The sequence below is a fragment of the Saimiri boliviensis genome, chromosome 11 (genome assembly GCF_048565385.1).
Source record: "Saimiri boliviensis isolate mSaiBol1 chromosome 11, mSaiBol1.pri, whole genome shotgun sequence".
NCBI classification, from domain to species: domain Eukaryota; kingdom Metazoa; phylum Chordata; class Mammalia; order Primates; family Cebidae; genus Saimiri; species Saimiri boliviensis.
The window spans coordinates 108,260,811-108,287,631 of NC_133459.1; the positions used below are offsets into that span (position 1 = coordinate 108,260,811).

The 26,821-nt window shown below is 35.9% G+C and overlaps 1 long non-coding RNA gene and 1 pseudogene across 2 annotated transcripts in view; one reads left to right on the forward strand and one right to left on the reverse strand.

The window, feature by feature from the left end:
- Window positions 1–1,047: 1,047 nt before the first annotated feature.
- LOC141580336 (uncharacterized) overlaps window positions 1,048–26,821 on the reverse strand; it is a 494,168-nt gene continuing 468,394 nt past the window's right edge. For both annotated transcript variants that reach the window (XR_012512566.1, XR_012512565.1), the window contains 2 exons: window positions 9,742–9,802; window positions 1,048–1,374 (listed from right to left, as the gene is read on the reverse strand). This is a non-coding gene — a long non-coding RNA (uncharacterized LOC141580336). The remainder of the gene's footprint in view (window positions 1,375–9,741; window positions 9,803–26,821) is intronic.
- LOC120360546 (U2 spliceosomal RNA) lies at window positions 22,912–23,024 on the forward strand (annotated as a pseudogene).

Below are 26,821 nucleotides of genomic sequence, written 5' to 3' on the forward strand. Positions count from 1 at the left end.
TAGTTACTGTCTTTCAGATTGGGTCTCTGAGTCAGCTTCTAGTTCATGGATGCTGAAGTTACTTTTTTTTTTTTTTTAAGCTTTCCTTCTAACAGTCTGGCCCCTCTGCTGTAGGACTGCTGAGGTCCTCTCCAGGCCCTGATTGCCTGGGGATCACCTGCAGCAGCTGCAGAACAGTAAGGGTTGCTACCAGTTTCCTCTTCTGCTATCTTTGTCCCAGAAGGATGCATGCCTACTGTTAGTCCGTTCTCTCCTTTATGAGGTGAGTCTTTGGATCTATGGGGGTCAGGGAGCTACTTGAGGAGACAGTCTATCTTTTATTGGGGCTTAAGTCCTGAGTTGTGAGCTCCGTTGTTCGTTCAGAGCTGCTGGGCAGGTACGTTTAGGTCTGCTGCAGCTGAACTCATAATGCACTTTTTGTTCCCAGGTGCTCTGTCCCAGGGAGTTGGAGCTTTATGAGTTTCCGTTGCGCTACTGCCTTTTTTGATTTTTCTTTCAGGTCTAACCTGCCCAGCTAGCAGCACGCCTAGCCACTGCCTGCCCACAGGGGCTTTGCTGAGCTGCTGTGGGCTCCGCCCAGCTGCCCTGTGCTCTTCCCTGCAGTCCTGTTTATATGGGCGTAGTTAGAACTGTCTAGGCAGCGGTGGCCCCGTCTCTGTTATGGCGGACTCTCTCTGTTGTGGTTGGTTTGCCTCAGCAACAGCGGCCTGCCTCCCTAGTGGTGGAGAGTCTCAGTAATGGCGGAAGCCCCTCCCCCACCGAGCCATACCGTCCTGGGTTCAGCTGTGCTTGGTTTGAAGGGCTCAACCCAGAGGGTTTCCAATTACTGTTTTTGTTTTCGTTGTTGTTGGGGTTGGAGGGGTGGGACCAACTGAGCCTGATCACCTGGCTCCCTGACTCAGAGTCTTTTCTTTTAAGTTGAACGACCCCACGTTCCAGTCGCTTGTTGAAAAGGCACCGGGATGTCCCGTGCTGCAACTCACTGAGTTGGCTCAAACTGCAGTGCCGGCTCCTGGCAGATTTTTTGCCTAGGACTCTCCTGGCCTGGCTCGCTATTTCAGATGAATGGGCAACTCTGCCGTCTCAGGGCTCCGATCGCCAGCTAAGAGGGCTCCCAGACCAGTGGCTTTTGTCCGGAGAGGAGAACCACAGCAACAGGGCGTGGTCACAGCAGCTTCACGGGCCAAATCAGCCCCGCGGGGGCCAAAACAGCCGCACCAGCTGGGACTGCCATGCTGGTGACCCCTCTGCCTGGGTATCTCCTGGTCTGTGGGCAATAAGAATTTGTCTGGAAATGCGGCGTCCACTCACCCTCTGCACTTTCACTGGGAGCTGAAGTCCTGAGCTGTTCTTAGGCAGCCATCTTCCCAGCATCTACAATGAAAATTTTTTGACATTGAACTGAAATTAAAATATTCTTCTCTGAGGTACGTTTTTTTAATTATACTTTAAGTTTTGTGTGCATGTGCAGAATGTGCAGGTTTGTTACATAGGTATACATGTGCCATGGTGATTTGCTGCACCCATCAACCCATCATTTACATTAGGTATTTCTTCTAATGCTGTCCCTCCCCTAAGCCCCACCCCTTACACTTCCTGGTATGTTATGTTCTTCTTCCTGTGTTTATGTGTTCTCATTGTTCAACTCCCACTTATGAGTGAGAACATGTGGTGTCTGGTTTTCTGTTCTTGTGTTAGTTTGCTGAGAATGATGGTTCCTAGCTTCATCCATGTACCAGGAAAAGATATAAAATCATCCTTTTTTATGGCTGCATAGTATTTCATGATGTATATGTGCCATATTTTCTTTGTCCAGTCTACCATTAATGGGCATTTGGGTTGGTTCCAAGTCTTTGCTATTGTGAATAGTGCCACAGTAAACACACATGTGCATATGTCTTTATAGTAGAATGATTTATAATCCTTTAGGTATATACACAGTAATGGGATTGCTAGATCAAATGGTATTTCTGGTTCTAGATTCTTGAGAAATCACCACACTGTCTTCCACAATGGCTGAAGTAATTTACACTCCCACCAGCAGTGTAAAAGCGTTCCTATTTCTCTGCATCCTCTCCAGCATCTGTTGTCTCCTAACTTTTTAAGGACTGATGTTCTAACTGGCATGAGGTTGTGTCTCATTATGGTTTTGATTTGCATTTCTCTAATGACTAATGATGATAAGCTTTTTTCCACATGTTTTTTGGCCACATAAATGTATTCTTTGGAGAAGTGACTGTTCATATCCTTTGTCCACTTTTTGATGAAGTTATCTGTTTTTTTTTTCTTGTAAATCTCTAAATTCTCTATAGATTCTGGCCCTTTGTCAGATGAATAGATTACAAATTTTTTTTCACATTCTGTAGGTTGCCTGTTCACTCTGATGACAGTTTTTTTTACTGTGTAGAAGCTTTTTAGTTTAATTAGATCCCATTTGTCAATTTTGGCTTTTGTTGCAAATTTAACCTTATGTAATTTATTTAATCTGACAACCCTAAGTCATGACTAATACAAATAAAGCTGCTCTGAACATTCATGTACAAGTATTTTCATGGACATTAGCTAGAAATGAAACAGATAAGTCAAGTCATGCTAGGTTTATATTGAACATTTAAAGAAACTTCTACGCTATTTTTCAAAGTAATTATAGTTTATATTTCCAATATAAGATATGAAAATTCCATCATTCTAGGCAACATAGCAAGACCATATTTCTTCTATTTGTTTGTTTGTTTTGTTTGTTTGTTTGTTTAGATGGAATTTCTCTCTTGTTGCTCAGGCTGGAGGGCAGTGGCACCATGTCAGCTCACTGCAACCTCTGCCTCCCAGGTTCAAGTGATTCTCCTGCCATAGCCTCCTGAGTAGCTGGGATTACAGGCATGCTCCACCACACCCAGCTAATTTATTTTTTGTATTTAGTAGAGATGGGGTTTTACCATGTTAGTTAGGCTGGTCTCAAACTCCTGACCTCAGGTGATCCACCTACCTGAGCCTCCCAAAGTGCTGGGATTATAGGCCTGCGCCACCACACCCAGCCTAAAATTTATTTTAAAAAAGTAGCCACTCATGGCAGCATATACTTAAAGTCCCAGCTACTCAGAAAGCTGAGGCAGGAGGATCCTGTGAGCCTGAAAGGTCAAAGCTTCAGAGAGCTACAAGCACACCTCTGCACTCCAGCCTGAGTGATAGAGCGAGACTCTTATGTAAAAAAAAAAAAAAAAAAAAGAAAAGAAAAAGAAAAAGAAAAAAAAGAAAATTCCAGTTTTTTCCATACTTTGTCAATACTTGGTATGGTCAACTTTTTAATTTGTGCCATTCTAATAGATACCACAATTTCTCATTTTGGTTTTGACTTGTATGTTCCTAATGGCGAATGATATTAAGCTGTGTTCACATGGTTATGTACCCTCCATATATTTTCCATAGTATAACAGTATTTTTGCCAGGATTTTTCTTTGGGTTATTTTCATGTTATTAAGTTTTGAGAGCTACTTGCGTATTCTAGAAACAAATCCTTTTTCACACAGATGATATCACATACATAACATTCTCATAATCCATGACTTATCAACTCTGTTATTTAACAATACCTATTAAAAAGCAGAAATTTTCATTTTGATGAAGTTCATAGTATCAATCTGTTCTTTTGGGAACTGTGTCTTTGGTGTAATACATAAGAAATCTCTACCTAACCCAAGGCCACTAAGGTTTACTTCTAGGTGTTTTATAGTTTTTGGTTTTATATTATGTCTAGGATCCATTTTTAATTATTTTTATATGGTACAAAACATATATCAAAGTTCATGGTATTGCATATATCCAACTTTTCCAGCACCATCTGTTAAATGGACTCATTTTCTGCTGAACTGCATCTGCAGGTTTGTTGCTAGTTAGTTGTCTATACATGTGTGGGTGTATTTCTGTACTCTTTTTCCTTGACCATTTGTCTGTCTTTACACAAATACCACACTCTCTTTTAAAATGACTTTATAAGAAGTTTTGAGCTTGTAAGTCCTTCAACTTTGTTCATATTTTTTCAACTTTTTATTGTTTGTTATTGTTGCTATTCTCAGTTCGTTTTATTTATATATAAATTATATAAATTTCTCAAAACAACAACCCTGAGTTGTAACTTCTAATCATGATTACCTGGAATCCAGATATCCACTTGAAGATATTGGTACCTTAACATTATTGTTTCTAGACTCCCATGAATAGAGAATATTTCTCCATTTATTCTTAGTGTTGATTTATGATTTAATTCAGTTGTGATCAGAGAGCATAAATTGTTTCACTTGATTTCTTTTAAAATTACTGAGACTTGGTTTTTGGCTCATCGTACACACACTTGTACACCCATACATATGCAACTATTTGCATGATGATATATTTTAAGAAAAGACATAAAAATTGAAAAAGAAAATATGTTACAAGTGGCTAACATGTATTAATTCCGTAACTGCTATAACATCTTTCCATGTATTAACCAATTTATTTCTGACAACAACCCTGGTCTGTTGATTGTTGTTTTACTATTAATTTTCAAGATGCATTTTTATATTCCTGAAGCATATACCTCCTCACCATGTTACACTTCAAAAAATAAAAAATATATATAACCAGGATAAATCTTTGTATATAGGGTACTATTACAAATGTCCATTTATCTACCAGTCAACTGTCAAATCTTAACTTTATGCCATATTAACTTCCAATCATATTTAATAGTTTTTAAAAATAATTGCATGGATAGCAGAAATTCCTCAATTTCTGCCTCAACTCCACAGTTATAGCTCTGTTTCTTTCTCTCCAGAGATAACCAATATTCTGTATTTGGAGTTTAAAAGTATGATGCAGATTTTATGCTTTCACTATAAACAATAACAGCATTTTAAATATTAGGTTAAATAGAAATATATTAATGCCTAGTTAATATATATATTATTTATATGTATAACATTTATATTGTTATAATATCTTATGAGCCATGTTTTATTTTAAATTATGATTTTACAGTTTTCTCACATTCATTCACATAGTCCCAGCTCATTAATTTTTAACTGCTAAACAGTATTTCATTATATACATGTCTATAATGTATTTCTTCCTTCTAACCATGGGAAGAAGAAATTAGAGAAATCCTTAAGAAATAGCATTTGTTCTGAACTTAGAATAATACATAGGCTTTTACTAGAGAATTACTGAAGAAAAAACCAATTTTCTTCTAAAAGTTATTTTCTTTCATTGACAAAAATACAACCTCAATATTTTTTGCTGTTACAAAAATAATTTGTCTTTTTGTCTTTTTGATGATGGAAACAATAAGGTTATTTCTCAAATCACTGGTCCATTCAAGGTTACAAATAGAACAACAATGGTAGTGACCATTTTCTTTCCAGATATAACCCTAATTTAACTAAAAGAAAAAGTCCTCTGCGTTTTAATGGTTCTGGTTTCTGGAAAATAAATTTTGTTGAAACAGTCAGGCAAAGCTCCAGTGATTAGCGTTTCTGTAACTTTTGGTTTGGTTGAAAGCAGTGTGAGGAATGCTTGTTCCAGAACCACCTCTTTGGAATAATAGAGTCAGCTTTATAAAACTGTGCATGTTTTGTTTCTTTAAAAAAGCTGTTTTACAAACAGTTTTTCATCCTTTGTTACTATAAATATCATTTAACTTGTGAGCTTTTTGGATTAATATTTTAAGATCATGTTTTCTATCCCCAAGACGTTTCACCTTAAAATACAGCAGCCTTTCATTTATTTGACTATATTTGAAGTCAAGCAAATTTGATAATGTATTAGAAATCAAGTAAATTCAACTACGATCATTTTTAAAGTTATTAATTCAACATCTCACATAATTTATACTTAAACTTTTTTGTTATTAAATTATTAATGTACATTATTATCATTTTATAGACAAAAAATCTACCATGTACATACTGAGATTTTGTTTATGTTCAAACACTCTTAAGCGCAATGAATTATTTGCCTGAACTGTTTTGGATTCTAAAAATTTCTTTCCTGAAGATTTGTTCTTTTATAACTTTGCTAATACTTCTTGAAAGAGTTATTAGAGCATGATTCTTTCAGGGATAAAAGATGAGAAATATAAAAATGTGTAGCATTTTTAATTGAAACTGTTTTAATTAAACATTTACCTTATTGCTTAATTCTTTTAAAAAATCTCTTTGTTTATCAGTTGAGCCTTGTGAAATTAGTCTGGGTTTGGAAAATGATGTTTCACAATGATCTAGTCATACTTCAGTTACCTGATTCAAAGTTTTCTCTATTTGACTTAAAAAGAAATAAAAGCCTTTACTTTTCTGCTTTTCTCTTAGTCACTTCTCTTCTTATCTTCTGTCATTTATATACACTACATAAAGTAAGGAGGACAAGCGTATATATAATGTATAATAACACATATAATTTATAATATACCATATAATTTATATATAATTTAGATATATTAGGTAAATGTATTTGTTTATATATATATTTATATATAAATACTTATATATAAGTGTATGTATATACATATATATGTATTATATATAAGTATAAATATATGTATGTATTTATACATTTATACATTATAAATGTATATATACATTTATATTTATATAAACATAAATATATGTCTGTATATATATACACATATATATTATATATAAGTATAAATATATATAAGTGTGTGTATATATATGTGTGTGTGTGTACACACACACACAAAACACCAATACTCACACACTGATTTTTGTCCATAGTTCCTGGCTTATAACACTCCTAACCCTTGTTGTAGTCCTTTGTTAAATGGTTGCATATGTTAAGCCTCAGAGGCAGGCCTCAGGAAACAGAATCTCTCTGACCTTCTCTTAACTTCCTTTCACTTGTTCCAATTTTCCCCAGCCTTTCTGGGTAAAGATAGTGTATCTTAAGAAGGTCCCGCCCTATTCCAAAGGGAAGGAATACTGACAGCATGAAGCTTCAGTGAAAACCAAGAAAACTGGAATTGGAAGCTGTACTGCTAAACTAAGAGATTGGTTCAGAATTATTTTTGTTGTTGTTACCGTTCTAAATTGATAGAAACTGTTTCTGCAGTATCTCCTACATGTATAATTTCCCATGTCTGTTCTTTTAGAAGACATTATAAATTTTTTCTTTATTTCATAAAAAAAAAGATTCATGGTTATATGATTACTTAATTAAAAATAATTTAATGTGCTGGATTAACATGTTGTTGAAGGGAGACTGGAAGAGTTACCTGGCAATTGATGAAGGTGTTTTATCTTTTAGGCCAATACTCACATAAAAATAGCTCATAAATCTTAAAGGCCAATTACTCCAGCAGTAGTGGGAACATTTTTACAAAAGAAAATTGAATTAATGAGAAAGAGCTTTTTAATGCTGCTGAAACACAGTATTACTGAGTTCTTCCTTTTAGAACAGGTATTATTATGTGTGTCATATGCATATTTCATTGACCTTTTTTTTTTTTTTTTTGAGATGGAGTTTTGCTCTTGTTACCCAGGCTGGAGTGCAATGGCGCGATCTCGGCTCACCACAACCTCCGCCTCCTGGGTTCAGGCAATTCTCCTGCCTCAGCCTCCTGAGTAGCTGGGATTATAGGCACACGCCACCATGCCCAGCTAATTTTTTGTATTTTTAGTAGAGACGGGGTTTCACCATGTTGACCAGGTTGGTCTCGATCTCTCGACCTTGTGATCCACCCACCTCGGCCTCCCAAAGTGCTGGGATTACAGGCTTGAGCCACCGCGCTCGGCTTTCATTGACCATTTTTAAGAGAGCAATAAGAACTCTCGAGGTAGTCTCCACAGTATTTTAAAACTAATGCACTTTAGAGATAAGCAATAAATATCAAAATATCTTACACATTTTGATGTAACATATACTTAATATAAGTAGCACAGTTGTGTGTTAACTTAATCATCATTTGAACGTAAGTTAACTGAGCGTTTTATAGCCAGCACAAATAATTTTACTCAGTCTCTGTCATTCTGAGGCAGTAGATGGACATGTCAAATAACCAGATTTGTGCTGTTTTTCTACAACAAATGAGCTAACGTAATGTAAAAGTGTAAATTTAGTATATAGCCAAGATTTGATCTATTATAGTATGACAGCATGATCTACAACTTTGGTGTATTCTACACTCCTTTAAAGATAGGTATGTCTTTTTCCTTTAAACTAAAACTTATAAAATTTGACATAATAAATATTCTGCATGGAGAAATAGATAAAATCATCTTTGTAATATCAGATGTTCAGAATCAACACCTTTAAGAGGACATTTTAGTGCCATTAGTGCCCTTGATCAATAGACTTGCATAGCATTGGCTGGATAATAAGAAATAATGAGTTATGGAATTGTATACATAAACAAATATCTCCAATAAATACAATTTAGAGGCTTGATAGTCCTGAAAATAGAGGAGCTTCTTTCCCCAAATATGCTTTTCCATTACTTAAATCCATATCTATCCATATAATGAAGCTGAAGTTGGTTCCATAATTGCTAATATTTTTATGCATTTTATATAATATGATTTCATCGAGTCTATGACATTTCTACATAAGTACGGCAAATAGAATATCACTTATAATTATGCCAGAGACAGTTATGACATTCCTCTGTTACATGGAATTATATATAAATTTATGACATAGAAAGGAAAAGACAGCACAGACTTGTAAATCAATTCCAAAATTCAATGGCCCAGCAATGTTGCTTTATAATAGTGTAAGAAATTACAGAAGTCCTTTATAACAATTGAGTTGGAAGACAAGATAAACACTTGTCATATGGTTGTTGATCTACCTAAATATAAGAACTTATTATAATAAACACTTGGCTGATTGCACTGGCTCATGTCTGTAATCCCAGCACTTTGGGAAGCCAAAGCAGGGGTTTAACTTTAGCCCAAAAGTTTGAGAACAACTAGGGCAACATGGTGAGATCCTGTCTCCACAAAAAATAAATAAATATAGTTAATACTATTTATTTTCGGGATTTATTGCATTACCCAAAAAGTGGGTAGGGCTTATATAGTCCTAGCATCTATAAGCAAGATTGGAAACTTTACAGGTACCACTTTTAAAGTTCACAATATGAAGAAAAAAATCAACAAATATTTTCACTGAGATTATGTTGGATTTATTGCAAAAGATAAAATAGTAGCCTGGAAAGATTAAATTTAAAACGATATATTTTTATACAAAAAATAAAACCACCGAATTAGATTTTTTAAAAGTATGCTGGTGTAGAAATGTCTTTAAGACATTTTTTGCTTCTGTGTTTATCCTTAATATAGGTTAGCCACTTAATAATGTTGCTGAATACAGAATAAAGCTTGTCACAGCAAAGATAAACCAATCTCTAGAACAACCACTTAGAATAACTCAGCTCCTATGTTGCCACCTCTGAGGCCATTCTACAAGGAGAAGACTGGCCTGAGTATGTTCTTTAAAACCTTGCAATCTACTTCAATCTCTTTTTATGTAGAATGTGACCAAGGTACTAAAATGTTCCAAGGGCAAATCACTAGAAAAAAATACATGTGTATTTTTTTATATAACAAAGGGTCAAGGGTATTTTTCTTTTTGATTGCATGGTTTGCATTTGGTTGTGTCTCCTCTATATTATACTGATTTTAATTATCTTTGCCCTTAATTTATTCCTCACAGCCAATCTATTTAATTACAGTTCTGAAAGATGCTTACCTTTTAATGATTTTTCTTGCATATTTCAGTTCTTTCAGTTATAGTTACTTACGGCATTATTCTGGAATAGAGAAGATTATAGCCCTTAGTTAAAACCATGTTTAATTTCAACAGTGGCAGAAATGTGCAGAAGATTTCTTTTTTCTTTCTTTCTTTCTTTTTAAGCTGATAGTGTTTTGAGAGCAAAAGAAATAAGGCAAGACAGGCAATAAAAATTTTATATGATTTAAGAGCACAGCACCTTCTCTGCAGAATTAATATGGTTTGCAGCAAATTCCACATCAACTATGAAATATAAAAGTAGAGAGATCTATTATTATGTACTGTTATACTCACATTGCTTCCAAATAGAATATATATTAATTCTGACATCTGACATTGCTTGACATCAACACAGCATGACCTAGCTTCTGAGTTCCATGACTCTGTTTCTTTTACTTAAATAGAAATTTGTTTTCTATATTTTCTCAAATGGTAACAGAGAGGTTGAGAGTAAAAGGTGCACCCACTTCCAAGTGGTTAATTAATTTACATAAGAAAGGAGTAAGGACAAACCAAAGTACTATTTTGTAACACTTTAATCATAATGTTTGAGAAATAAAACCTATTTTCTATACTTAGAGTTATTTTTATTTTGCCTACAAGTTTTCCGTATATTCAACAAGAATATTTTTAGACTTTAGGGAACTCAAGAAAATATATAATAAGTTTGTGTTTGATACAAATATAAGCATCTTTAAAAATCATTATTTCACTTGTTTCATCTGGAAATTGTCTTGATGCAGACAAAAAAAAAACTATGTCTATATATGTACTGTATTAAGTGTCCCATAAAAATTCATTGTTTAAAAATGCATTCTAAGAATTCAAAGTGTTTTTTAAAATTTCGACATGTTTTATTGCATAGAGTAAAATGATCAATTTTCAGTGAAATTGAACCTTTAAATCTATGTAAGTGTAAAAAAGAGTTAAAAGTCATTCATATATAAAACCTCACGTCTTGTCATAATATTCCTATATGCAAGATGTGAACTGAGATTAAAGGTGTTTACTTCTATTTGCAAGGTTAGGGAGAGAACCAGATTTTAAGGAAAGAGAAATTTTATGCATAATCCCTATTTTTATCCAAAGGATATGATCATATAAGGCAAGATTCACATATCATGAGATCTGAATAACCAAGTATAAACACTGTTTTTATTAAAATGTGAATATATAAATTTTTGGTTTTATGTGGGTAATCTTAAGTAATTCTTTTTCAGACACTTCATGTCACCTGGATTTCTATCAGAAGTGGCATGCTTCAGTCTAAGACAGTCAGACATAGGACTGAGACAAGCAGATGCTTACTATGATGGGCATTTGCAACAGTAATTCATTTAGGCCTTTGTTGATAAGGCATGAGAGCTTGAGAAGAGACTGACATTTGATTAGTGAACTGGTGACAGGAAAAAAATTGTTTTTTGCAGCATAGCTGTTGCCATTTGGAATATGCTGAAATAAACCTGTGCCCAAGATTTGTAATCATCAGAAAACATGTCTGTGAACTGGTTTTCAAATAGTCATAAAGACACATTTCTTAAATGTTCCTTTGCAAAGCTTATTGTTATTCATAGGCAGAATCTCTGTAAATGCTTTCACCTGAGAGGCCAGCAGAGATCTTTTTCATTTTTTTAATAACTCCTCTACTACATTATGTTAAAATATTGGACTTTTATTATGAAATAAAGTACATAAAATATAGTAAATAAACTTACATTTCAATGATTAAAATATACTTTTTCTTTTCTTTTTTCTTTTTGAGATGGAGTTTCACTCTTGTTACTCAGGCTGGAGTGCAATGGCGCGATCTCGGCTCACCGCAACCTCCGCCTCCTGGGTTTAGGCAATTCTCCTCCCTCAGCCTCCTGAGTAGCTGGGATTACAGGCACGCGCCACCATGCCCAGCTAATTTTTTGTATTTTTAGTAGAGACGGGGTTTCACCATGTTGACCAGGATGGTCTCGATCTCTTGACCTCGTGATCCACCCGCCTTGGCCTCCCAAAGTGCTAGGATTACAGGCGTAAGCCACCGCGCCCGGCCAAAATACACTTTTGCTATATGATTTAGTGAGTAAGTTGGTTAATTTTAAGGAATCATGCCAAGGTAGCGTTTTTATTCTGGCTAGAAAATATTAACACAAAGGTTATAGAGACTGTGTAACTGTTCCTTTTGCTCTATAGTTTAGCTGTATTTTGAGTGTGGGAGAGCAAGTTATAATCAAAATAAGAACCACAGTATTAATGTCTATCATGGAAATACGTGAGGTTATCTGAATGAGATGTGAAATCAATAAATGATCTCTTTGACCTAATTAACTGTAATGTTTTGAATGACCACCATGCGTGAAGATGTCATGATGCTGGAAAGCTAGTATCTTTTATTTCATCAGGAAATGGTATAAAATAGGAAAATAGCTACCAGGTTAAAACCAAGAGTCCTTTTTGCTGATATTTTTGCTGCAGCTTCAAACAAACACTCAAACATTGAGTCCAATTGTACATATCACCTCTAGCCTCTAGCTAAGTGATATGTAAGCTTTCTTGTACCTCTGCACTTCTATGAATGTTGTAACTGGCATTTCTCATAGACATCAGATAAAATATAAGAATAGTTCTTGATTATACTTTCAGGTTATCATACATTTTGGCCAAATTTGTGTATTAGAGGAGATCCAGTTTAAGTGAAACTGCAAACAGTTAAAAATTTTTATGTATGATAAGCTACATTCTTTAAATAGACTTTAAGATCTAGTATTACAAATCACATAAATCAAAGAAAGATTTCAGTTACAGAGATATAATGAGTTAAAAGGTGACCATGAGATTTCTGCTTCCAGCACTGCCATGAACTCCAAACAAAACAATCATGCAACAGATAACGATAAACTCTTGACAAAACACTTAGGGAAAAAAACAAAATCCTCCAAGCTACCTGAAGGTACTAGAGAGTAAATAAATTACTACAGGCAGGACTAGAGAGAAGTTGAAACTCAGATAAAGAGAATAGATCTTGAGAGTTTTCTTATTTTATCACATTTAGCTAAATTATAGGCCTTCCAGTATGCACCATGGAAGCTGGTTGGCTAAAACTCTGAGGGAAAACACAAGGTCATGCTACCTGGTAGATTTAAAGGAGTGTTCAAGACAGCACTAGATAATGAAGAAAATACAAATCTTTGAAAAAATGAAAAGAGCAAGCCAGAAAATGGAAACTCAAATTAGGATAACAGCCAAATATCTGATTGACCATTGAACTACACGTGCACAGGGCAAACTCCAAGCAAACAACTAAATCTAGTAAGTCGAACTAAAGTTAATTCTGAAACCACAGAAGGGGAGCCAGAAATTATAATTGATTTTATCAAAGATAAATGTTATTTACAAAGTTATTCTTTGGCAGAACCTAACATAATCCAAATTCTCAACAACATAAAATTCACAACACCCAAAAAATAATTCAAAGTTGCATGTCACAAAAACAACAACAAGAAAACATTGCCCATTCTTAAAAGAAAAGAAGAATCAAGGAATAAAGAGCATCAACAACATGAACTAAATTTTGGAATAACAAAGAATTTTAAACACAATTATAACTGCTCAAGGAAGATGGAATCAGATTGTAGCAAAATGGAGAGATGCAATAGACATGCAATAAGTAACTATAGTAAAATATTAATCATATAATTGATTTATTCACTTCAAATTTTACTTCAAATTTCTTTCAATTTTTATGTATTTTTAATTTTTCATAAGACCATGAAAAAGAATAAATGTGTTACAAGAATAAAAATTAGTATAATCCTGAAGATAAGTACTTTGTCTGTTTTACTGAACTAAAGTATATTATATGCTAAATTTGTCATATGCATATAAATATCTCTGTTCTGTTGGCTCAGCTTATTCTACCTAGCTGATAATTTTGGGAAGGATATATAAATATAATAAACACATTCATTTTATAAGTGAATAATTGACTATAATCAGAAAAAAGAAATGTTTAAAAAAGTAAATGTATACAAGCTTTGAAAATTAAAAAAAAAAACCACTGCTTTACACAGCTGTTATTCTTTTCCCAGCTGACACCATTCAAGTAAGTTTCCTCTGAGTTTATATTTATTTCTTCAATTTATAAAACATAGCTAATTTTACATATCCCTTAGGATTACTGTAAGATCAAATAAAAGAATACATTTGGAAAACATTGTATCAACTTAGAAGCATGTATGAAATATCATTTTATAATAAGTTTAAAAAATACATTTGCCCTATTTCAGTCTATTGGTTAATACTCTATTGTATACTTCCTTATCATGTCCTTTGATTAGTAATTATTAATAATAAATTCTTAGTTGTTATGAGAATAATATAAAGTATATGAGTTGATATGGTTTGGATTTATGTCTCTGCCCAAATCTCATGTCTAATTGTAATCTTATTGGTTGAAGACTTGGTGGGAGGTAATTAATCATGGGGGCAGATTTTCCCCTTAATGTTCTCATGATAGTAAGTATATAAGTTCTCACTAGATCTGATGGTTTAAAGGTGTGTGACACCTCCTCTCTCCATTCTTCCTTCTCTGGCCACATAAGCTGTGCCTGCTGCTTCTTTGCTTTTGCCATAATTTTAAGTTACCTGAGTTCTCTGTAGCTATCCCTATATAGACTGTGAAATTGTGAGCTATTTAAACCACTTTTCTTTACAAATCACCCAGTCTCAGTTATTTATAGCAATGTGATATGGTTTGCCTATGTCCCCACCGAAATCTCATCTTGAATTGTAATAATCCCCATGTGTCATGGGAGGGACCCGGTGGGAGTTAATTAAATCATGGAGGCAAGTTTTTTCATGCTGTTATCATGGTAGTGAATAAGTCTCACAAGATCTGATACTTTTATAAAGGGGAGTTCACCTGCACATGCTCTCTTGCCTGCCACCATGTAAGACATTACTTTGCTCCTCATTTACCTTCAGCTATGATTGCAAGGCCTCCCCAGCCATGTGGAATGGTAAGTCAATTAAACCTCTTTCCTTTGTAAATTACCCAGTCTCAAGTATGTCTTTATTAGCAGCATTACAGTGAATTGGTACTGGGTAGGGGGATGCTGCTGTAAAGATACCTAAAAATGTGGAAGTGACTTTGGAACTGGGTAACAGGCAGAAGCTGGCACAGTTTGGAGGGCTCAGGAGAAGATAGAAAAATGTGGGATGGTTTGGAACATCCTAAAGACTTGTTGAATGGCTTTGACAAAAATGCTGATAGTAATATGGAAAATAAAGTCCAGGCTGAGGTGGTCTCAGATGAAGATGAAGAACTTATTGGGAACCGGAGTAAAGTTTTACTCTTGCTATATGAAATGACTGGTGGCATTTTGTCCCTGACCTAGAGATCTGTGAAACTTTCAACCTGAGAGAGATGATTTAGGTTATCTGATGGAAGAAACTTCTAAGTGGCAAAGTGTTCAAGAGAAAGCAGAGCATGTAAGTTTGGAAAATTTGCAACCTCAAAATACAATAGAAAAGAAAAACCAATTTTCTGAGAAAAAATTCAAGCCTGCTGCAGAAATTTGCATAAGTAATGAGGAGCACAATGTTAATTTCACTAAGACAATGGGGAAAACGTCTCCAGGGCATGTCAGAGACATTCACAGAAGCCCCTCCCATCACAGACCTGGATGAAAAAATGGTTTTGTGGGCCTGGCCCAGGCCCCCACTATTGTGTACAGCCTAGGAACCTGGGTCCCTGTATCCCAGCTGCTCCAGATATTGCAAAAAGTGGATGAGGTACAGCTCAGGTTGTGGCACCAGAGAATGTAAGCCCCAAACCTTGGCAGCTTCCACATGGTGTCAAGCCTGAGGGTACACAGAACTCAAGGACGAAGGTTTGGGAAACTTTCCCTAGATTTCAGAGGATGTATGGAAATGCCTCGATGTCCAGGCAGAAGTTAACTGCAGGGCAGGACCCTCATGGAGAACCTCTGCTAGGACAGTGCAGAAGGGAAATGTGGGGTTGGATCCCCACACAGAATCCCCACTGGGGCACTGCCTAGTGGAGCTGTGAGAAGAGGGCCATTTTCCTTCAGACCCCAGAATGGGAGATCCACTGACAATTTGCACCATGCACCTAAAAAATCTGTAGACACTCAGAGCCAGCACATGAAAGCAGATGGAAGGGAGACTGTACCCCACAAAGTCACAGGGGCAAAGCTTCCCAAGGCCATGGGAGGCTACCTCTTGCATCATTGTGACCTAGGTGTGAGACATGGAGTCAGAGATTATTTTGGAACTTTAAGGTTTAATGACTCTCCTATTGGATTTAAACTTGCCTGTGGTCTGTATCCCGTTTGTTTTGGACAATATCTCCCATTTGAAATGGGTGTGTTTATCTAATGCCTATATCCCTATTGTATCTGGGAAGTAACTAACTTGCTTTTGATTTTGCATGCTCATAGGCTGAAGCGACTTGCCTTGTCTCAGATGAAACTTTGGACTGTGGAGTTTTGAGTTAATGCTAAAATGAGTTAAGACTTTGGGGAACTATTGTGAAGGTGTGATTGGTTTTGAAATGTGAGGACATGAGATTTGAGAGTGGCCATGAGAGGAATGATATGATTTGACTGTGTGACCACACAAATCTCACCTTGAATTTTAATAATCTCCACATGTCATGGAGGGATCTAGTGGAGGTAATTGAATCAGGGGGGCAGGTCTTTCCTATACTGTTCTAGTGATGGTAAAAAGTCTCATGAGATCTGATGGTTTTCTAAAGGCAAGTTGCCCTGAGCAAGCTCTCTTAGCTGCTTCCGTGTAAGACATGATTTTGCTCCTCATTCACCTTCAGCCATGATTGTGAGGCCTTCCCAACCATTGGGGAACTGTTAGTCAATTACACCTCTTATTTTAATAAATTGACTGGTCTCAAATATATATTTATTAGCATTATGAGAACAGACTAATAAATAATGCAAGAATGGACTAATATGTGAGTACATTTTATAAATTATAAAGTGCTAAAACAATGTTATTAGCTAATACAGTAACTATTTTTAAGTTTCTTCCTACCTCGATTAATGTGGTTATTTTTATCATTAACAAGAGATAATAAAAATTAAAGGCTAGGCACGGTGGCTCACGCCTGTAATCCCAGCACTTTGGGAGGCCGAGGCAGGCAGATCATGAGGTCAAGAGATTGAGACCATCCTGGCCAACATGGTGAAACCCTGTCTCTACTAAAAAAATACAAAAATTAGCTGGGTGTGGTGACATGCGCCTGTAGTCCTAGCTACTCGGGAGGCTTAGGCAGGAGAATTGCTTGAACCTAGGAGGTGGAGGTTGCAGTGAGCCGAGATCATGCCACTGCACTCCAGTCTGGTGCCTGGTGACAGAGTAAGACTCTGTCTCAGAAAAAAAACAAAACATAGATACACATATTATACATATGTAATCATATATGCATATATAATTATGGTTGCTATTAAATAATAATCAAACTTTCTACATCTTTATAGAGGAAAATGAAGATTCTTTATAATGGATTATTTTATTATGTAAGTACATTTTCTGTCAAGATTAGTTTTTATTGATATAAAACTTGCTTTGGATTATCTGTGCCACAAGCCAATCAGATAATAAAGTTACTAGATATTATCTAAAATTTTTTTTAAAACTATGTGTAAGAAACTTCAGCAACATATGTTTGATAATTTTTGACTTTTAAAAAATTATTTGCAATAAATAAAATTTTGTGTTCTTATAATATTACATTATCTTATGCGTTTATGTATTGTATTACATATATTACAACTTACTCTGTAGGAATAGTTCTGCTTACTTCACCATATGTGAAACCAAGGGCTAATCTGATTTTGCCTACCAAACTTAACCTGCCTTTATGGCTTTTCATCATTTTCTTCTAGCTGATCATCTTAGAACTCCAACTAACTTACTTATAGGTAACACTTCTGACTGTGGGTGACTCTAGTAATAGTTGCTTAAAGTTGTTTTTCAGGAACTAGGTCATCTCTTGTCTAGTTCAAGCCAGTTGAGACCAATGACTTTTCAGTTGGGCCTGTGTAGGTGCCTGAAGAGTGATCTTTTGATATCAGGGGACCAAAACCTTCACACTCAGATGGTCCTAATGCTGCCATTTTCTGCACCCATTTTATGACAAAACATATCCTCAATTATGCTTGTACAGAAACCACTATCACCTCACCTTTCCCATACTTTACCCACAAATCACCTTTCCCATACTTTAGACCACCCACTTTCTATCCTGTAAGTACCCCCTAATCACTATTTTCAAGGGCATGAATTTGAGATTTGTTCTTTCTTCTCCCTGCATGGCAGTCTTGTGAACAAAATCTCTTTTGCAAAAACCTGTTGTCACACTGATTGACTCGTTGCTTGTAGGCAGAATAAACCTGATTGCTAACAGAGGTGTGAATTTCATCCCCTCACCCCCAGAGGAAGCAATTATTTAATTCTCTGTAAATACCCACTGGGTGTCCTAAACTTTAACTGAACTCTGACATTATCTAACTGGTGAAAGCATCGGATCTCACAGAATAAGGGCTCAGTCCCACAAGACTGCTGCCTCCCTGCTTTCAGACACTAGTCACAAGTCAGCGTCATCCCCTGGAAAACTGACTGGCTATAAATTGGAGGTTCATAGAACCCCCTCCTCTGGTTCAATTATTTGCTAGAAGGCCTCAAAGACCTCAGGAAAGAGATGTATTTACTATTACTGCTTTATTATAAAAAGATTCAATTCCTGGCAAAGAGTCATAGCTCATAACTGTAATCGCAGTGTTTTGGAAGGCCAAGGCAGGAGTATTATTTGAAACGATGAGTTGGATGCCAGCCTGCCAACATAGCAAGACCGTATATCTACTAAAAAATAGTGATAATAATTTTAAAAAATTAAAAAGCAGCAACTCTAAAAAATCTAAATGGAAGAGCTGTATTAGGCAAAGTGTGGAAAAAAGGGAATGAAACTCCCATGTCCTCTCTGGGGTACCACCTTTCCAGTACCTCCATGTGCTCAGCAACCTGAGAGTTCTTCAAACCTATCCTTTTGGGTGTTTATGGAGGCTTCATTAGATAGGTATGATTGATAAGTTTGGTAAATGATTGGCCATTGGTGATTAACTCAATATCAAGTTCTTCTCCCCTCCCAGGAGGTTCCCACACAGCTGAGGTTGCAAGTTCTAACCCTCAAATCACATGGTGTTTCCCCTGACAAGCAGTCCTTATCCTGGGGCCATCCAGAAATCCGTAACCATCAGTCATCGCATTAGCATACAAAAAGAAATATTCAAGGGTCTGAAGAGCTGCATATCAGGAAACAGGGACAGAAACCAAATATATAGTTTTTATTATTTCACATTACTGTTAACCATCGCTAGTTTCAACTAATGAGAAGCTCAAATAACCTGGAGAATAGGCCTATATACCATCTGTTAGGACTGAAAATTGACCATTACTGGTTTGCACTTCTAGGTCTCGGAAGCACTCAGCAATAGACAGTAAAAGACAACAGAGTAAGACCTATTCATGAAATAAACCACAATTCTTTCAAGAACGAGCCAAGACTAATTTGAGAGGCCAACCTCTGTGGCTTTCAAACCTGGTTGATCTTTAAAATCATGTGGGAAAATTTTTAAAATACAGTTTCTTAAAAGCTCTAAACCTAATAAGTCATCTTTGGAAGTTGGGACCCCCAAATTCTTTATTTTTTAAAAAGGTCTGTTGATTATTATGATCATTAATGTGTGGGAAATACCCAGTATTATATGTACCTCATGTACATCTTCCAATTCCCATGTTATTAAATAGAAACCGAGTCAAGAAGAATAAAGTTTTCAAAGTTCAGGTCTCAAAAACAAAACAAAAGCAGGGCCGGGCGCGGTGGCTCAAGCCTGTAATCCCAGCACTTTGGGAGGCCGAGGCAGGTGGATCACAAGGTCAAGAGATCGAGACCATCCTGGTCAACATGGTGAAACCCCGTCTCTACTAAAAATACTAAAAATTAGCTGGGCATGGTGGCGCATGCCTGTAATCCCAGCTACTCAGGAGGCTCAGGCAGGAGAATTGCCTGAACCCAGGAGGCGGAGGTTGCGGTGAGCCGAGATCGCGCCATTGCACTCCAGCCTGGGTAACAAGAGCGAAACTCCGTCTCAAAAAAAAAAAAAAAAAAAAAAAAAAGCGGAAGGCTGTTTTTTCAAAAAGATGATATAATAGTAGTTTTATTTAAAAATAATAAATAGTAATTATTTTAAAAACCTGTTATTGAGTACCTGATAAGTTTTTTGCATTTTTTTTTATTTCTAGGTGAGATTTTTTGATTTATTGAGAAAGTATTCCTAGGAGGAACCAGTAAAGGTATGGGAGAAGTAAGACAGAACAGGAAGACATGCAGGCTGATTTTTCAAGAACAATCTAAGCCTAATCATGTAGAAAGCTCTGGCACATTAATTATATATTAGAGTTGGTTCTGCCTTGAGGCAAGGGAGTTGGTCTTTTATTTTACTGCACTTGTCAGTCATTGGCTATGACTGTTGCAGTTGGAGGTACAGGAGAGAATATAAAATCCCAGGCAGTTTCAACATTCTAGTACATACAGGTAAAGAGGCTCCAGCGCACAAAGGTAGTAGTTGCATAAGCAAATTGTTGAAAGAAAAGCATGCAGAAACTAAGAGATAGTTAAAAGGAATCATTAAGGGGTTTAAAAGTGTCTGGGAGGAGAACTGACAGTGTCTAATACATCAGTTTAACAAATATTGATTGAAAGCATGAGCCCTGTCAAGCCCATCATTCTAGGAGGAAGATATAGGAGTGAAAATAAAAAAGCAAACAAAAAAAACAGAGTAAAAGCCACTGTCCTTATAGAAGTTACATTCTAAAGGATTATATATTTTGCAGTAAATCAGAATCAGAAACAATGACATAGGTAAGAAGCATTTATAGAGGTGATAATACGTGACTCATCAGAAGCACACTGATAACAAGAAAAAGCCTGTATCACAGTATGTTATTGAGCCGGCATTTGCTAGAAAGAACTAATTAATCCCATGCATTCTCTTGAAAAGTCCTATAAAATTTATTCTAGAACCATCTGATAGAGTAAACTTTTCAAACCTACGGATGCAGGCCACATGTGGCCCAGGAAGGTTTTGAATGTGACCCAACACAAATTCGTAAACTTTCTTAAAATGTTATGAGATTTGTTTTGCATTTTTTTTAGTTTATCTACTATCATTAGTGTTAGTGTATTTTTTGTGTGACCAAAACAATTCTTCCAATGTGGCTCTGGGAAGTCAAAAGATTGGACACCCCTGTGTTAGGGCATAAGAGGTAAAGGAGGCATTTATCCATAGGCTTCCATATTCTATTGGTCAAAATTTAATCCCACAAGAATAAACTGTGCTGCAGCACCAAAAATGTTTCTGTTTATGCCAAGAAGTTTCTTGCAGCATCCCCACTTTGGCAGCCACTACCGTGTTATCCCTGAGTAGGACAACTGTAAAGAACAGAAAAATAAAAAGTAGAACAAAGGACTCATGTGAGATACTCTTAAAGCAATCCAGAGCTGATTCACAACCACCATACTAGAGTAAAAGACAAACAAGAAAAATCAGATAAGATGCCATGCACAAGCGTTACCTGATACAGATCACCCCTGGTACTACACTTTTCTATATGTTTCTTCCCTTACATCCAGCACTGAGTCACTGTGAAAAATTAAAACCATCCTCATAAAGTTAATAAAATCAGATGTCAGAAGTTTCTGACAAAAACACTGACTTAGGATAAAGTTACAGCTTAGCATTAACCATTAACCAACTTACTCTTTAGTTTACATTTTAATAGTTTCTTACTGCCTGCCAGTTACATAGACAAGGTCCAAAGGTCCTAATTTTCATTCATTGTTTCTATAGATAAGATCTTTAATGTTGAGCAACCTCAAATTTTCCATTTGAAATATCTTCTAGATCTTGCATTCCAGTGAAACTACCAATGTCCACTAGTTTGAGGGCCCCCACTGAGGTGCCAACTCAACTGAAGAATGCAGTTTCCACATCCTACTGATCTCTTTCCCCTCACCCTGACCAATAAATGACCCCAGCTCTTCAGCCGCTCACCTACCACAGTACCCTTAAAAGCCCTAGATCAGAACCCCTGAAAAAGATGAATTAGAGGGCTCCTCCCATCTCTTTGTTTGGCTGCACAATGATTATTAAATTTTCTCTGTTGCAACCCCTACTGTTCAGTGTATTGGTCTGTTATCGTGCAGTGGGCAGATGAGACTGGTGATCCTGTAACAAATTACCTGCAAAGTCTTGTGGCAAGAAAATAAACCACAATCAACAATGCGGTGACTGATCTTTTGGTCATATTTAATATTTATTAGATGTAATTTTTAACATCCTTCTGTTTCACTAACCACCAGTCATCAGTTTGTCTGCTCTGAGTTGTTACAAGATCCAAATTTCCAAACAGTATCAGCTCTTCATGGCCTTACCATTGTCAGTCTATGGTTCCTGTAATGTGTATTCAATTTTATCGCTAGTCCCAAAAGCCACAAGAGACTCTGAAGAGAGTATCTTGGATTGCAGCATATTCCTCCTCCATTATTTAACAGCAATCCTAGTTCTTCATTTTAATTGGAGTCAATTATCCCTGATAGTATAGTAATTTATTTCTTTGACTGATGGTCTACTAGAATGAAAAAGCAAAGTGAACAAGAAGTAGTGTTAATTTTCTATATGACCAGCAGTGAATCCCCCAGCAGAGATATCTTTCACATCCTCAGGAACTAAGAGGTTGACTCTAGCAGAGTCAAACATACTAGAAAAAAAAGAGGTACTATGGTAAAGAAAGGTAAACCTAAATACAAAGTGGATGTCAAATGTATAATCCCTGTCCCTTCTAGGGTGTGATTTGAGAAATAATCACAAAAGATGTTGTAATCCTGAATGCTGAAATTTTGAAAGATCATAATTTCTGAAGTCTAAAATTCTGAAAATTACGTCCCCAAAATATCCAAATTTGGAAAATATAATTATAGAAAAAATAATTTTAAAAAATAATTTTAAAAGATATGTATTTACATTTTTACAGGGAGATTTAATCACTTCTGATCCTTTTGGCTAAGATCAAGTATAGTATCTGTTCTTATCAGTAAAAGAGAATTTCTTTGAAATACATAAAAACACAAGAGAAAATTTCATAGGCCACTTCATGCAGTAGAATAGACAATATTAACATACATATTAACCTAAAATAATCAAAAAGGTCAGAATCTAGTTTAAAGAGGGTTTGTTCAAGCAGAAAGGTTAAGGATGGCCACCTGGGAGCATAGATTCAAATTGCCCTGAATCTACACTCCAATTATCAGCCCTTATAAGTAGGTTTTTGAGGGAAAAGAAAGAGAATGTTTATAAGTTGTTTACCAAGAGTTTACATTTATTAACATAAGCTATTGATTGGCTATACAATATTTTTTGTATTACAAATTCTAGGAACATGGAGATAATGGGTGAGGCATCAATTCAGGAATAAAAATGCTTCTAAATAATTGCCTTTAGGAATGGGTACAGAAATATAATTAATCTCCCATACTCGTGTCTCTCTGGGCCTGATAAATTTTGCATACTTCAAATAGCTCAGGCTGCTCTGAGAGATTTTTCTTTTATCCTTTCCCCACTTTTCATCAAAGTTTGTCAAAGAAAGCATAGTAGATGAAATCAAACAATTTTGGCTCCTTTTATGTTTGGGAGCTTAGTCCCCCATCACTAGAAAGACTCATTCCCAGATGGACCTATCCCACTTGGGTAATATGGGAAGAATATGTTTCAGTGAGGAATTGTTAGAGCAACAAAAAACAAATTGCGATGGCATCACAAGGTGGCAAAAAATTAGATATCAGTCAAGTTGCTGATTTATAACTACTGTCACTTGTTGAATCAACTCTGGTCTTCAGGATACCATGAATGTAGTTTTCCCTAAAGAAGTAAAACAACAAGAGATACATTCCAAGGGCCAGGGGACTTTTGTCATTCCGATTGTTACTTAAGTGGTTTACAGAAGTCAAGATAAACATTAGTTTACACATTATCTGGGTAGGGTGGAAATCACAGATCTTAGTTACTTAATACAAGTGGAAGGAGCCAAGACGGCTCCAAGACAGCCTGGGTTTGGACTGCTTGCCTGTCACATTAGGGTTACAGAGAGCAGTTACTGATAAGCAAAGGTAAGCAGCTTTACATAGTGGTTATTTTAGAGCAAACTAGCTGTCTTTATTTACAGATCAGCAGTTATTGCAGGGAGAATGGGGCAGCCTTACAACTTATCTTTGGAAAAACAGCTTTGTCTTGTATAAAATGGTGTTGCACAGGTTCTAACTTTAGGCCAGCTATGTCACACCTGTATTTCATGACCCAACCTCTTTGGCTTCAGAAGTACCAGAGATTACCTTGTACTGAGAGGATTTGACCTTGGCATGTGTAATGGCAGATGAGAACTATAAAGTAGAATCACTGAGCATAGTTTATAGGAAGTGGTCTGGCGGATTTTTTTTCCTCTCCTAGAAAATTGTTGTTTAAGGATTCTAATTCTAGTTTGAAGATTCATTCTAAGTTGTCTTCTCTATTACTTTTTCTCCCAAAATTAATCCCAATTTGGCTTGTCTGTGTGCATTTGCATGAGGAAATGAACTGTTGTTCTTATAAGCTAATGAGAGACTGAGTTTCCTCAGCTTCAAAGAAAAAGGCCATTTTCTCCTCCCAGCCAAAATGCACTTTTGAGTCATCAGGGGCCTCAGGGGCCTCATGAAAGTGTCTGTGGGGTTGATTCCCCTGTGATGTGAAATAGCGCTGCAGGGAAGTCCCCAACAAAAATGAATTTTTTTTTAAATAAGGCTCATCCAGGAAATGCATATAAGGGCCGATCACCCAGCATTTTTAGCCCTCTCAGAGGTCAAAGAGGGTGGAAATGACTCAGTGGCGACAAATTATGGAGTTTTGTTCACAAGCAGCACACATTGATCCACTACATGAAAACCCTGGGCCACAGTTCAGTTCCCACTTATAAGAAAAAAAAGTGTTGGGAGGCCGAGGCGGGTGGATCACGAGGTCGAGAGATCGAGACCATCCTGGTCAACATGGTGAAACCCCGTCTCTACTAAAAATACAAAAAATTAGCTGGGCATGGTGGCGCGTGCCTGTAATCCCAGCTACTCAGGAGGCTGAGGCAGGAGAATTGCCTGAACCCAGGAGGCGGAGGTTGCGGTGAGCCGAGATCGCGCCATTGCACTCCAGCCTGGGTAACCAGAGCGAAACTCCGTCTCAAAAAAAAAAAAAAAGAAAAAAAGAAAAGAAAAAAAAGTGGGAAACAAATAGTCTAAGAGTGAGAAAAAAAACAAGGAGTATGACCCCCTTGAGAGCACTCCATAGGTCTTACATCACCTCTACTTGCCAGAGTTTATGTAATATTGAATATGATCTTTGTGCACATTTACATTTTAAAAAAGAGCCCTAAGGTCCACCTGCAAACTGTAGAGTTCTGAAGTTCTCTTTTTCTCTATTTTCTTTTCTGCCTGCTTTAAATCTGCTATTATTTTTCTATTAACATAAAAGCCACTGTTCGGATCTAACAGGTTTTTTGTGTTTGTTTGTTTGTTTGCAAGCCAATGAATTTGTATTTATCTCATGGCCAAAGTTCTGAAGTAAAAGCTATAGTATCTTTATGCGTGCGTGTGTGTGTGTGTGTGTGTGTGTGTGTGTGTGTGTGCATGCATGCGTGTGTGTGTTTTAAAGGGCTTTATAATTTCTATAATTTTACGTTTAATTTGGCAATTAAATCCATTTTAATTTCCCTCTAGCACACCAGACTTTTTCTCTTCATACCTTATGATGTAAATTTTGCTCTTTGATTTTGACCTAAGTTGATTCTTTAATATGTAAAATTAAGGCTATTTAACTGACAACTGCCTAGGGTTATCAAGTATTGATACAGGTTACCTTTTGAAACATGTTATCCAGAAGTTGAAAGTTGTAGATGGGAAAAAAAGGGTTTTATGAATCTATAAGATGTACTTATATCAGCATGCCTAATAAGTCTACATATTTGTGTTGTGTATAGTGTTTCACTACTGAAAATATATAAAAGAGCTCTAATTAATGTTTTATGCCATAATGTTATATATTATAGTTATTATAGTTTGTTTTAATATTTTTACTTATTTAAAAATGACCTAGACATTCAATATTTATTATGTAATTTCACTTTAAGGTTTCAAATTACCAAAAAGATTTTTGATACTATAAAGAGTTTGTTTATATGTATTTGCACCTGATTTACTTATTTTTAACAACCATATCAACTATTCATTACAATTTTATGAGACATTGAATGAAGCTAGCCATTATATGAAATTATTTCCCTGCTATTTTTGTATCATGTAAATGTCAGAAAGGAGCCACCTAAACAAAAACCCTAAAGTTAAATACATGAGTATTTTGCTACTCTGAGGACACAACTGTTTTCATTAAACTGACAATATTCACTGGTTTTATTTACCAAAGATTTATTTAAATCAGGATCTCAAAGGCATTTGAATTACATTCTACTCTTCTGATAAAGTATTTAAGTGCTTCCTTTTAATGTAAGCCAATTAATGAAAACTTTTTGATATATTTTGGTAATGAACTATCACATATACATGACATATATAGACATACAGATGCACAGAAAGAAGGAGAATTTTTAGATTTATAAGCTTCTTCATTTGCCAGTCTTCAAATAGTCACTCTTTCTCTCTTTACCAAATCCTAAACAGTTGTATTAGCCAGCCAGGTGCAGTGGTTTGTTCCTGTAATCCAAACAATTTAGAAGGCTAAAAGGGAAGAATCACTTGCATCCCGGAGTTTGAGACCAGTTTGTGAAATATAGCGAGACCTAGTCTCTAAAAAAATAAATGTAATTTTAAGAAAATTGTTAACTAGGCAACTCTAAATTTGCACTTCTAAAGGGATGACTC